The sequence below is a fragment of the Bos mutus genome, chromosome 5, assembly GCF_027580195.1.
Source record: "Bos mutus isolate GX-2022 chromosome 5, NWIPB_WYAK_1.1, whole genome shotgun sequence".
In the NCBI taxonomy this organism is placed as follows: domain Eukaryota; kingdom Metazoa; phylum Chordata; class Mammalia; order Artiodactyla; family Bovidae; genus Bos; species Bos mutus.
The window spans coordinates 89034557-89049480 of NC_091621.1; the positions used below are offsets into that span (position 1 = coordinate 89034557).

Genomic DNA, 14924 nt, shown 5'->3' on the forward strand with positions numbered 1-14924 from the left:
GACTTTTCCAATGAGTCAGATGTTAGCATCAGATGACCAAATTACTGGAGTCTCAGCTTCAGCATCAGCCCTTACAACAAGTATTCAGGGTTGATTTCCCTTAAGATTGACTGGTTTGATCTCCTTGCTGTCCAAGGACTCTCAGGAGTCTTCTCCAACACCACAGTTCAAAGGTATCAGTTATTCAGAGCTCTGCCTTCTTTATGGTCCAGCTCTCACAACCATACATGACCACTGGGAAGACCATGGCCTTGACTATACAGATGTTTGTCGCAGAGTAATGTCTCTGCTTTTCAACACACTAAGTTTGTCATAGCTTTCTTGCCAAGAAGCAAACGTCTTCTGATTTCATGGGTGCAGTCACCATCTGCAGTGATTTTAGAGCTGAAGAAGAGGAAATCTGTCACTACTTCCACCTTTTCCCCTTCTATTTGCCATGAAGTAACTGGCCAGATGCCATGATCTTAGTTTTTTTAATACTGAGTTTTAAGCTGGCTCTTTCACTCTCCTCTTTCACCCTTATCAAGAGGCTCTTTAGTTCCTCTTTGCTTTCTGCCATTAGAGTGGTATCATCTGCATATCTGAGACTGTTGATGTTTCTCCCTCCTATCTTGATTCCAGCTTGTAACTCATCCAGCCCAGCATTTCTCATGATGTGCTCAGCATATAGATGACACAAACAGGGTGACATCAGACAGTCCTGTCGTACTCCTTTCTCAATCTTGAACAAATCAGTTGTTAAATACGGGGTTCTAACTGTTGCTTTTTTTTTTTTAATTTTATTTTATTTTTAAACTTTACAATATTGTATTGGTTCTGCCATATTAGTGAAAATGAGTAACTGTTGCTTCTTTTTTTTTTTTTAATTTTATTTTATTTTTAAACTTCACATAATTGTATTAGTTTTGCCAAATATCAAAATGAATCCACCACAGGTATACATGTGTTGCTTCTTAACTGAGCTCTCTAGTGTCTCTCATTTCTCTACTTGCCTACCCCAGCAGCAATGCCACACTTTCAGAATTTATAATACTTTATAAATTAACAGGCCAAGTAATCCTACCCATACACCCCCTTTTCAAGAATGTTTTGATTCTTCTTGTCTTTTCATGTTTGAATCAACTTGTCACATTACACACCCACTCACACTCACACACACACACACCCACTCACACTACACACATATGCATACACATGGGTGAATACACACAAAGGCGTGCAACCTCACACACCCACCCACACACACATATACACACAATCCAAACAAATAACAAAGACAGACAAAAACCAACAAAGACAAAACAAGCAACTGGCATTTTGATTGCAAATCTACTTGGGATTAGAGGACATTGTTATAATATTGGCTCTTTCTGTACATGAATATGGTATATCTCACCATTTATTTCATTTAATAAATATTAAAATCTTTCTCAAACTTTCAGAATTTTCCTTATACAGGTACTACTCATTTCTTGTTACTAAATACTAGGTAATAATTGATGCTGATATATAGAAATATAGTTGATTTGTACATATTGTATTGTTTGCACCAAATTGAAATGCTCATATTAATTCATACCATCTGCCAATAACAATGGTTGTTTCTTTTCCAATCCCAATAGTTGCATTTATCTTGCTTTATTGTATTGTCTAGGCTCTATAGGTAAAATGCTCAATGACAAATATCCTGATATTGCTCTTGATCTCATTAGGAAGGATTTCAACATTTTACTATTTTAATTTATGATTGCAATAAGTATTTCTTATCACACTAATATAGCTCTTCCCTGTTTTTAGTTTTTAGGAACTTCAAAAATAAGGAATAAATGATACATTTTATTAAATCCTTTTTCTGCATTAACTGAAATAACCAAGTGATATCATCATCTTTTAATTTGTATTACACTGGCTGATTTTTTTACATGCTAACAAATGCTGATTTTCTAGAGTAAACAAACTTGCTCACGATTAACGAACTTTTTAATATATTGCTGAAATTGGTTTGCTAATATTTGATTGACAGTTTTTCCATTTTATTCATGAGAGAGATTTGCCTGAATATCCTTTTTTTATACTATTTTTGCCAGGTTTTGTATCAAGATTATATGATCCTTATAAAATAAATTGGGGATTATTACCTCTTCTTCTATTTTTTGGAAAAAAAAAAAAAAACTTTCAAAGGATTAGACTAATTTCTTCCTCAAATTTGCCTGTAAAGCCTTCTGGGTTTGGAATTCTTTTGTAGGAAAATTTTGATTACTAAAATTTCCTTAATGTTTACAAAATTATTCAGGTTATCTCTTTTAAAGTAAATATTGCTAAGTTATGTATTTTTAGGAATATTTTGATCATTGATGTATTTTTCTAGGAATTTGACCACTCATCTAACTCTTCCTATTTCCCAATATTAACCTGGTAATGTGAAGTTCATGATACTCATTTTTAGCTGTTTAATATCTGCACATCTGTTGTGATGTTACTTCGTCATTTCTGATACTAGATATTCCTCTCTTGTCACTTGTTCGCTTGTTCAGTTTCATCAGAATGTTGAAACATTTACTCAGCGTTTGTAACAATTCTTGGCTGCCTTGCTTCTCTTCTTTATATGTTGCTTCTGACCTCATTAATTATGTACTTTAATTCATTTTTTTTTTCAGATAAAGTCTTGACTTACTAATGTTCAATTTATTTTCTCTAGTACATTTAAGGTATAAATTTCCCAGTAAATGCTTCTTATAGGTGTTCTACAATTGTTACATATAAGATGTACATTTTTAGTTAGTCTAAAGTATTTATAATTATTATTGTGATTTCTTTTTAATTTTTAAATTTTTTTCTAGCTATATTTTTGTTATCACCTGCAGCTTAATTTCACTGGTATAATTCCAATTCTTTGAAAACAGTTGAGACCTAATTTATAACTCAGCATATGGTCAATTTTTGTAATTATTCCATGTGTTCTTCAAAATAATGTGAATTTTGCAGTTGCATGCAAGGTTCTATATATGTCTACAATGTCAAATTTCTTAGTCTTATATTTCAACTCTATCCCCCTCTACTGATTCTTTTCTATTTCATTCCATCAATTACTAAGTTAATATTCACTGCTACTGTGGATTGTTTATTTCTCCCTGCTATTCTGTTAAATTTTCCTTAATCTATTTTGAGGTTATGCTCTTAGGGACACTTAGATTTAATATCATTCTATCTTCCATTCAAATTGAAACTTCAATCACATAAAGAGTAACTTTATCTCCAGTAATGGTTTGGTTTTTAAAGTCTATTTTGTATAACCAGTGTAGTTAAACCAATATCCACGTGGTATTTGCTTGAAACTATTTTCCATTATTATTTACATTTTATATGTGAGGAACTAGTGCTTAAGGAACATACCCAACAGTAGCAGCCCTAAGTGGTATAGTCAGAAACTGAACCCAAATAGCATGTCTGCAAAGTTGATGCATCTCAACTTTATGCTTCTTTTATAAATTCCAAAGAGTTAAGTCAGCTTAGGTTCAGAGAAAAAAAAAAAAAACCTGATTCTAATTTCTGCCATGAATTTCTCACAAATTGCTAATTGTGGCTTTTCACTTACTTCCAGAAAAACCTTCACTCCTTTAATACCCTAATACATCATAATATGGTTAAAAAAAAAACTCCTAAAAAAGAGAGAATATTCTTAATCCAGAATTGCAGTACTCAAACTCGGTCACTTACACACAAGAAAGAAAAGTCTTTTAAAGTTTCGCACTTTGTCTTTGAAATCAGAATGATTACCAACAACCTTAAGGTGCTTGTCAAATGCCACTGAATAATATCTCAATCTGTCTTAATCCAAAAATATGTAGCCAGGCTGCAACACTATCAAGATTTCTGAGAAACTGTATATGCCTCTACTGAGAAGAAAAGCTTATGCAATCTGACTTCATGAAAAGCACTCAAAAAGGATGAGTGATGAGCTGTTTCATCTCTCCTTGAAAAGACACACACAGAGTATTTTAAAGAGAGGCACTAAGCAACTTATGTAACCATTTGGAATTCTATACTTTTAATATTTCTCAATAATTAATGCTAAATCATATTTGTTAAAAATGTGCAAACTATAAAGAAAATTAAAGTTGCTAATAATTTCACGATTTCTAACAACACAAGAGAAGACTCTACACATGGACATCAACAGATGATCAATACTGAAATCAAACTGATTATATTCTTTGCAGACAAAGATGGAAAAGCTCTATACAGTCAGCAAAAGCAAGACCAGCAGCTGACTGCAGCTCAGATCATGAATTCCTTATTGCCAAATTCAGACTTAAATTGAAACAAGAAAAACCACTAGACCATTCAGGTACAACCTAAATCAAATCCCTTACCATTTTACAGTAGAAGTGAAAAAGAGATTTAAGGGACTAGAACTGATAGAGTATATGAAGAACTATGGATGGAGGTTCGTGACATTGTACAGGAGACAGGGATCAAGACCATCTACAAGAAAAATGCAAAATGGCTGTCTGAGGAGGCCTTACAAATAGCTGTGAAAAGAAGAGAAGCAAAAAGAAAAGGAGAAAAGGAAAGATATGCCTATTTGAATGCAGAGTTCCAAAGAACAAGGAGAGATAAGAAAGCCTTCCACAATGATCAGTGCAAAGAAATAGAGGAAAACAATACAATGGGAAAGACTAGAGATCTCTTCAAGAAAATAGAGATACCAAGGGAACATTCCGTGCAAAGATGAGATCAATAAAGGACAGAAATGGTATGGAACCAATAGAAGCAGAAGATATTAAGAAGAGGTGGCAAGAATATACAGAAGAACTGTACAAAATATATCTTCACAACCTAGATAATCACGATGGTGTGATCACTCACCTAGAGCCAGACATCCTGGAATGTGAAGTCAACTGGGCCTTAGGAAGCATCACTAAGAACAAAGCTAGTGGAGGTGATGGAATTCCAGTTGAGCTATCTCAAATCCAAAAATATGATGCTGTGAAAGTGCTGCACTCAATATGTCAGCAAATTTGGAAAACTCCACAGTGGTCATAGGACTGGAAAAGGTCAGTTTTCATTCCAAACCCTAAGAAAGGCAATGCCAAAGAATGCTCAAATTACCACACAATTGCACTCATCTCTCATGCTAGTAAAGTAATGCTCAAAATTCTCCAAGCCAGGCTTCAGTAATATGTGAACCATGAACTTCCAGATGTTCAAGCTGGATTTAGAAAAGGCAGAGGAACCAGAGATCAAACTGCCAACATATGCTGGATCATCGAAAAAGCAAGAGAGTTTCAGAAAAACATCTATTTCTGCTTTATTAACTATGCCAAAGACTTGACTGTGTAGATCACAATAAACTGTGGAAAATTCTTCAAGAGATGGGAATACCAGACCACCTGACTTGCCTCTTGAGAAATCTGTATGCAGGTCAGGAAGCAACAGTTAGAACTGGACATGGAACAACAGACTGGTTCCAAACAGGAAAAGGAGTATGTCAAGGCTGTATATTGTCACCCTGCTTATTTAACTTCTATGCAGAGTACATCATGAGAAATGCTGGGCTGGATGAAGCACAAGCTGGAATCAACACTGCTGGGAGAAATATCAGTAACCTCAGATATGCAGATGATACCACCCTTATGGCAGAAAGTAAAGAAGAACTAAAGAACCTCTTGATGAAAGTGAAAGAGGAGAGTGAAAAAGTTGGCTTAAAGCTCAACATTCAGAAAACTATTATCATGGCATCTGGTCGCATCACTTCATGGCAAATAGCTAGAGAAACATTAATAACAGTGGCTGACTTTATTTTTCTGGGCTCCAAAATCAACTCAGACGGTAACTGCAGCCATCAAATTAAAAGACACTTGCTCCTTGGAAGAAAAGTTATGACCAACCTAGATAGCATATTAAAAAGCAGAGACATTACTTTGCCAACAAAGTTCCACCTAGTCAATGCTATGGTTTTTCTAGTAGTCATGTATGGATGTGAGAGTTGGACTATAAAGAAAGCTGAGCACTGAAGAATTGATGCTTTTGAACTGTGGTATTGGAGAAGAGTCTTGAGAATTCCTTGGAATTCTCTGGAAGATTCTGGAAGGAGATCCAACCAGTCAATCCTAAAGGAAATCAGTCCTGAATATTCATTGGAAGGACTGATGCTGAAGCTGAAACTCCAATATTTTGGCCATCTGATGTGAAGAGCTGACTCATTTGAAAAGACCCTGATGCTGGGAAAGATTGAAGGCAGGAGGAAAAGGGGACGACAGAGGATGAGATGGTTGGATGGCATCACTGACTCAATGGACATGAGATTGAGTAAACTCTGGGAGTTGGTGATGGACAGGGAGGCCTGGCGTGCTGCAGTCCATAGGTTCACAAAGAGTCAGACACAACTGAGCCACTGAACTGAACTGATGATTTCATAATCCAGAGCTAATATTTAATGTTTCTACTTTCAGCTAATTTTCTATGCATTTGTAATATATATTTATACTTTAGTGTATATATGTGTGCGCATATGTGTATATGTGTACACCCACACTTTTGCAGATACACTCTATATTTAATGTGTATTCTACTTGTTTCATTTAACATTACATCATGTATAATTTCATATGTATTTAAAAATTCTTTGAAAATATATTATTGACTGTATAATACGAATACACTCAGATCTATCCAACTATTGCTATATTGCTGAACAATTTATTCAACCTCAAAGTATTTGCATTATAAATATATGAAATGATCATAATACATAAAGTGTGTCACTTTTAATTATTTCATTAATTTAGAAATTCTGGAAGTGAAATTACCAAATAATGTTAGTTGGGCCCTAATATCTAGTCTCTATTATCCAACAATAGTAATTTCCTCAAATTTATCTTCCAAAATAAAACTATATCTTCTAAACTCTTTTTAAGTGTGTCATGGTCAGGCAACTTTGTTCTAGTCAATTGAATATAAGTGGAACAGCTATGGACACTTTTCAAAAGATATCCATATAGGGAGAGAACATAAATCTTCTAGAAATATTCCCTTCCTGCTGCCAGAATATTTCCTGCTGCTTTTAAAACTGGGAAAGGAGTATGTCAAGGTGGTATATTGTCACCCTGTTTATGTAACTTACAAACAGAGTACATCATGGGAAATGCCAGGCAGGATGAAATATAAGCTGGATCAAGATTGCCAGGAGAAATATCAACAATATGCAGATGATATCACTCTTATGGCAGAAAATGAAGAGGAACTAAAGAGCCTCTTGTTGAGAATGAAAGAGGAGAGTTTCAGCAAAGAAAAAGGTGGCATAAAACTCAACATTCAAAAAACTAAGAGCATGGCATCTGGTCCCATCATTTAATGGCAAATAGATGGAGAAAAAGTAGAAACAGAGACAGAGCTTATTTTGGGGGCTCCAAAATCACTGTGGACAGTGACTGCAGCCGTGAAATTAAAAGATGTTTGCTCCTTGGAAGAAGATCTATGACAAACCTAGACAGCATATTAAAAAGTAGAGACATCACATTGCTGACAGAGGTTCATATAGACAAAGCTATGGTTATTCTAGCAGCCACATACAGATGCGAGAGTGGGACCATAAGGAAGGCTGAGTGCCGAAGAATTATGGTGCTTTTGAACTATGGTGCTGGAGAAGATTCTTGAGACTCCCTTAGAGAGCAAAGAGATCAACCGAGTCAATTCTAAAGGAAATCAACCCTGAATATTCACTGGAAGGCCTGATGCTGAAGCTGAAGCTCCAATACTTTGGCCATCTGATGCAAAGTGTGGACTTATTGGAAAAGATCCTGACATTGGGAAAGATTGAGGGCAGGAGGGAAGAGGGCGACAGAGGATGAGATGCTGGGATGGCATCACCAACTCAGTAGACATGAGTTTGAGCAAACTGGGAGATCGTGAAGGACTGGGAAGCTTGGCATGCTGCAGTTCATGGGACTGCAAAGAGTCAGATACAGCTTAGCGACAATACCAACAGGGAAAGAGCATAAATCTTCTAGAAATATTCTTTTCCGGCTGCTAGAATATTGACTTTATTGCTGGAATATCAATACTGGATATCCCAAAACATGAGGTAAAAGTTTCAGGGAAACAGAGCAGAAGATGAAGGATCTGGGTCCCTAATGACTATGGCACCTCCTGATCATCTCTTTACTGAGTACACAGACTTCACATAAGAAAAGATAAAGTTCCACCTTTTTAAAACAATTTGGATTACTTCCAACCAAACCTTTCCAAACTAGCAAAGTGAAAATGTTGCATAGAATGCTTTGGAAACACTTAAGGCTCTTAACAGAGATAGTTAAATCGTTTTGTGGAAAACGGAACAAATATAAACTTTTTCCAACATTACTGAACGCACCCAACTCCCTACATTCTTTTACAACATTATTCCAAACTACTTTTTACTAGTTTGAGTTTAAGTGAAACATAACTTTGCATTTCTTTTACTATCCTTTTGCACTAGAATTGCATTCTTCATTAATTATTTGTTCTTATATCTTGTTATGTTTTAAATTAAGATGTTACTGCCTTTCTCATAATAATAGCTCTTTACATAGGATGTTTGCTATATTTATTAAAAGTAGTCCTAGTTTTTCATTTCCCATTTAATTTTATTTATATTTCTGTCTTTACTTGTAAAACCATAAAAGTTTAAGTTCTGCAATAATTCGTGACTTATTCCAGTTCCATTTCCATTCTGTTATCATTAAAGCTATACTCACAATGCTTTCTCCCATATTACTTTGATTCATTTGTCTGTGAATATATAAAGTCTTATTTATGAATATTTTAAAGTATTTTGGGGATTTAAAACAATTCCATTTTTAAAGATGATAAAAAACTACCATTGAATGTAAGGGTTTTCACAAATAAACTTGTATCTTGAAGTTCTAGAAACATAAATCATATGACTTTTCAAGTGGATTAGGAAATAAATTTGAATTCATTTGCAGAAAGACAACTTTTTTACTATTCTCTTCAACTAAACAGAAAGGTAATTCCTTTTCCATTTTACTGGTAACAAATTTCTAAACAATAGGACACCTTTCCTCCAACCTTTTCTGCTCTCATTCATATGATAGTCAGTCAGTCATGGAACTATAACAGGATTTTTAACTCCAGGTCTGTGGTCAAACATTCAATTCCTATTCCCAAGAATATAACTTTTACAAGCATTTCATAAACACACACACAGATAGATGCCCAATAAATTTTCCTGCCAAGCAAACTGGAAAATACCTGTTTGGCCTCAGCAAACTTGTACTTTTGTATGTGTTTACAAAAACATACCCTGAAATACTTAATAGCCTATGGGAAGTTTTGTAAAATCTGTGACCTACCCATTGTGACCCAGAGTATTTCTTTTTCAGCAACAACGAAAAGTAGCAAAAAATGTTTTTTTTTTTTTAAATTTCAGTGAAGAAGAAAAGCTTTTGCAACTTTAAGAAATGTGTATCTCATTAAGGAAATGAAAAGAAAAGAAACGTTGCTTTCATCTGCCAGTTTAGAAACATTACCTTCATAATGAGTCTGAAAATTATAATTACAAATTCAGTTGTCATCTGAACATAAAAGACTATGTATTATAGCTTTATATGCATATGTCACATATTTTACTTATAAATTAAAAATAAGGCACATAAACTTCCATTTTTAAAATAATCAATTTTTTCAAAGGTGTGTATTATGTGTTTTATGAGTGTATCTTTCTCCTACCCAGTGCAGTGCCAAAATTTTCTGTTCAGGCTTCAGAATCTTGTAAGTAGATTCAGACAGGACTCATGTCATTAGCAAGAGGAATCTAGAAAAAATAAAAGTAGACCATTAACAGTGCACTGTTCCTTTTTACTAAATATATCAAGATATAACTCTTTAGAAGCATGAGATGTCTAAGGTTTTCAAATAAATTTATATATATATATAAATATCTATTTATATAGATACATCAGCCCTGGGATTTCTTTGGAAGGAATGATGCTAAAGCTGAAACTCCAGTACTTTGGCCACCTCATGAGAAGAGTTGACTCATTGGAAAAGACTCTGATGCTGGGAGGGACTCGGGGCAAGAGGAGAAGGGGACGACAGAGGATGAGATGGCTGGATGGCATCACTGACTTGATGGATGTGAGTCTGAGTGACCTCCGGGAGTTGGTGATGGACAGGGAGGCCTGGCGTGCTGCGATTCATGGGGTCAAAAAGAGTCGGACACGACTGAACGACTGATCTGATCTGATCTGATAGTTATTATTTACTGAAAAAGAGGCATTACTTTGATATCATAATACCATAAGAATTAATCCAAAAACTATACATATAAATTCTGTTAAAGGCATTATATATTAATTTGCTGTTTTTGTTTAGTCACTCAGTTGTGTCAGACTCTTTGTGACCCCATGGACTGCAGGACTCCAGGCTTCCTACTGCCCTTCCTCCTGCCCTTCACTATTTCCCAGAGTTTGCTCAAACTCATGTCCATTGAGTGAGTGATGCCATCCAACCATCTCATTCTCTGTCACCCCCTCCTCTGTATTTATTAATCGTAAGTTGTTCATTTTGTATAATTTTGATATAAACATCCTGAGTATACTTCAGGACAGGTAGCATTAAGGTTCTTCTTTCTTGGAATGAGTTATGAAAAATTTTCAAGTGTCCTCATAGTTCCTTTCTTGGATTGCACTCAAAAGTGTGACAGCCAAGGTCAACACAGCAACTGTCTAGTGGGAGCCACTCAGCTGTCTCTACACTGACATTCCTGCTTGTGTCTCTGTGCCTGTACTGCCCAGTCCAGTTTCAAAAACATTGCTCTTGCCACCTTGAGAAGTGAATGGAACTCTGGCTGTTATCAGTTCCTTAGGTTAAACAAAAACTGTCTCTGGCAATCAGTTGAAATTCTCAAGAATCAGACTTTTGAAAGCAAGGAATCATTGTGTATATGTACCACAGCTTTCTTATCCATTCATCTGCTGATGGACATCTAGGTTGCTTCCATGTCTTGGCTATTATAAACAGTGCTGCGATGAACATTGGGGTACACGTGTCTCTTTCCCTTCTGGTTTCCTCAGTGTGTATGCCCAGCAGTGGGATTGCTGGATCATAAGGCAATTCTATTTCCAGTTTTTAAGGAATCTCCACACTGTTCTCCATAGTGGCTGTACTAATTTGCATTCCCACCAACAGTGTAAGAGGGTTCCCTTTTCTCCACACCCTCTCCAGCATTTATTATTTGTAGACTTTTGGATCGCAGCCATTCTGACTGGTGTGAAATGGTACCTCATAGTGGTTTTAATTTGCATTTCTCTGATAAAGAGTGATGTTGAACATCTTTTCAAGTGTTTGTTAGCCATCTGTATGTCTTCTTTGGAGAAATGTCTATTTAGATCTTTGGCCCATTTTTTGATTGGGTCATTTATTTTTCTGGAGTTGAGCTGTAGGAGTTGCTTGTATATTTTTGAGATTAGTTGTTTGTCGGTTGCTTCATTTGCTATTATTTTCTCCCATTCTGAAGGCTGTCTTTTCACCTTGCTAATAGTTTCCTTTGATGTGCAGAAGCTTTATTACTCAGCCATTAAAAAGAATACACTTGAATCAGTTCTAATGAGGTGGATGAAACTGGAGCCTATTATACAGAGTGAAGTAAGCCAGAAGGAAAAATATAAATACAGTATACTAACGCATGTATATGGAATTTAGAAAGATGGTAACGATAACCCTGTGTACGAGACAGCAAAGAGACACTGATGTATAGAACAGTCTTATGGACTCTGTGGGAGAGGGTGGGAAGATTTGGGAGAATGTCATTGAAACATGTGAAATGTCATGTATGAAACGAGATGCCAGTCCAGGTTCAGTGCACGATGCTGGATGCTTGGGGCTGGTGCGCTGGGAAGGCCCAGGGGGGATGGTATGGGAGGTTGGGAGGGAGGAGGGTTCAGGATGGGGGAGCATGTGATTTTTTTAAAAAATAAAATTAAAAAAAAAAAAAAAAAAAAAAAAAAAAACCAGAGTTGAAAGAGACACATGCACCCAATGTTCACTGCAGTACTATTTACAATAGCTAGGACATGGAAGCAACCTAGATGTCCATCGGCAGATGAATGGATAAGGAAGTTGTGGTACATATATACAATGGACTATTAGCTAAAAAAAGGAACACATTTGAGTCAGTTCTAATGAGGTGGATGAAACTGGAGCCTATCATACAGAAAGAGAAACACAAATGCTGTATAATAACATATATATGGAATTGAGAAAGATGGTAATGATAATCCTACATGCAGGGCAGCAAAAGAGACACAGATGTAAAGAACAGACTTTTGGACTCTGTAGAAGGCGAGGGTGGGATGATTTGAGAGAAAAGCACTGAAACATACATATTACCATATGTAAAACAGGTGACCAGTGCAAGTTTGATGCATAAAGCAGAGCACCCAAAGCCAGTGCTCTGAGACAACCCAGAGGGATAAGGTGGGGAGGGAGGTGGGGAGGTAGGTAGAGGCGGGTACAGGATGGGGGGGACACATGTATACCCGTGGCTGATTCATGTCAATGTATGGCCAAACTGCCACAGTATTGTAATTATCTTCCAATTAAAATAAGTAAAACAATAGACTAAAAAAAAAACACAATAAAAAAAAAAAAAAAAGCAAGGAATCAGTCCTTGGTGGTAGCCACAGCCTTGGTGCCAGTTCACCGTCTTTACTATCAGTTCAATTTATGGAGAATTGAGTCATTCATCATCATTCTTATTATGCCATTGATTATTCACTATTTTGGTCACATGGCTTACGGTATTAGGGTAGTTTCATTACCATATTGTTATCCATCTAGACCATGATTAGTAGAGGGGCTTTTACTTCATTCCAATATCAGATCTTTTGTTAATAAGCACAGAAATTCAGAAGTCACCACATTGACAGAAGACTCCACATCATTTCATCAATTCACTAATTACTGCTTTGGAAAGTATTTAAAAAGGAGAAAAGTTATTACATTTTGAACATCAGAAGTTATGCTGCTACTTGTTTGTAACAGCCAAGACATAGAAGCAACCTAAATGTCTATTGACAGATGAATGGATAAAAAAGACGTGGTGTGTATATGCAATGGAATATTACTTAGCCATTAAAAAGAATGAAATCATGCCATTGGCAGCAACATGATAAACCTGGAGATTGTCATATTGAGTGAAGTTAGAAAGAGAAATATCATATGATACTGCTTATATGCATAATCTAAAAAGAGATGATAAAAATAACTTACAAGCAGAGCAGACTCACAGAGAACTAACTCATGCTTAAGAGGAGGTTGGGGGGAAGATGGGTTGAAAGGTTAACTAAGGAGTCTGGGATCAACATGTAAATACTGTTATATTTAAAGTGGATAACCAACAAGGACTTACTGCACAACACAGGGAACTCTGCTTAATATTTTGGAACAACCTAAACGGGAAAATAATTTGAAAAAGAGTAGATATGTGTATATGCATAACTGAATCTCTCTGCTGTACACCTGAAACTACCATAACCTTGTTATGCAACTAAACTCTAATATAAAATTAAAAGTTTTGAGAAAGAGAAATTATGCTGTTGCAGTAAAATATGGCACTCCACTCCAGTACTCTTGCCTGGAAAATCGCATGGACGGAGGAGCCTGGTAGGCTGCAGTCTAGAGTCGGACACGACCGAGCGACTTCACTTTCACTTTTCACTTTCATGCATTGGAGAAGGAAATGGCAACCCACTCCGGTGTTCTTGCCTGGAGAATCCCAGGGACAGGGGAGCCTGGTGGGCTGCTGTCTATGGGGTCGCACAGTCGGACACGACTGAGGTGACTTAGCAGTAGCAGCAGTAAAATAAAGGTTGTCTACACATGGTCTGCCAATTCTTTTAAAAAAAACTGTCTATTTTAATTAAAAAAAAATTATACTAAAAAGGTACCCCAAACTTTACTTTTATCAATTAAGTGAAACATCACATCTAAGCAACTATAAAGACACTGCCACAGTAGAATTTACTTAAAAATGAAACCAAAAAATTTGTCATATCCCATAAGTGGGCAATACAGAAATACACAGCTGGTAATTTTACCCACAAGAGGGAGCCTGTATTTTTATATTTTTGTCACAGAACATGAAAAACCTGAACTAAAATATGTTCTAAAAAAATGTTTGTTGATACCATAATCTTTATGTAAGGTCAAGTTTTAAGCTAATCAGATTTCAGTTGGCATATTTTTCTTTAACCATAATATATCAGTATGTCACAAGACTGGAGTGATGATTGGAATTTTTAAGATTTTCATACCTATATTGTAATTAGGTGTTTTCAGATATAATAATGAAGATGTAGCTTCCAAAGCAGCCTAAGAGGAAATTCCTTTCAGGTAGTAGTAACATTAGTTGAGCGAAATTGACTAGAATTATTATAAGTGCTTTACATCTAAATTTAATAACATAGAAATGAAGTAATATTTCAGTCATCTTCTTATCAGAAAAGAGGCTTATATAAACCAGTAATTATCTATGTATTTTTGGAACAGGCAACACCCTACTTTAAAAATTATGCTGGTCATTCTCACCAATATCACTTAAGACTTGCCTAAGAAAGGGTATAACTGACACGACAGCAGGATGATCTTTCCTTTCTTAGAGTTGAGAAAAAGACCCTTGAAAAAAATCTAAGCTGTATTCTTCATATATTTAATCTCCATAAACAATATCTTAAATTATTAAGTCTCTAAATAAATGTGCTCTGAGCTTTGGAAAACAAAATATATCCACCAACTTAAAAATTACCTTATAAAAGATAGTTTTGGCAACTCATCAACTGAGAGTGATCTGTTCTGTCACATTCAGAGACATAGTAATAATCCAGCTGAAATTTGTTTTGTGGTCCCTTGTAAAGTGCAGG

The 14924-nt window shown here is 35.7% G+C and overlaps 1 protein-coding gene across 7 annotated transcripts in view; it reads right to left on the bottom strand.

Moving 5' to 3' along the window:
- Positions 1-14924, bottom strand: part of SOX5 (SRY-box transcription factor 5) — a 1177820-nt gene that overhangs the window by 842476 nt on the left and 320420 nt on the right. For all 7 annotated transcript variants that reach the window (XM_070371195.1, XM_070371198.1, XM_070371200.1 and 4 more), the window contains one exon: positions 9733-9817. The gene's annotated coding sequence lies outside the window, so the exon portion shown is untranslated. The remainder of the gene's footprint in view (positions 1-9732; positions 9818-14924) is intronic.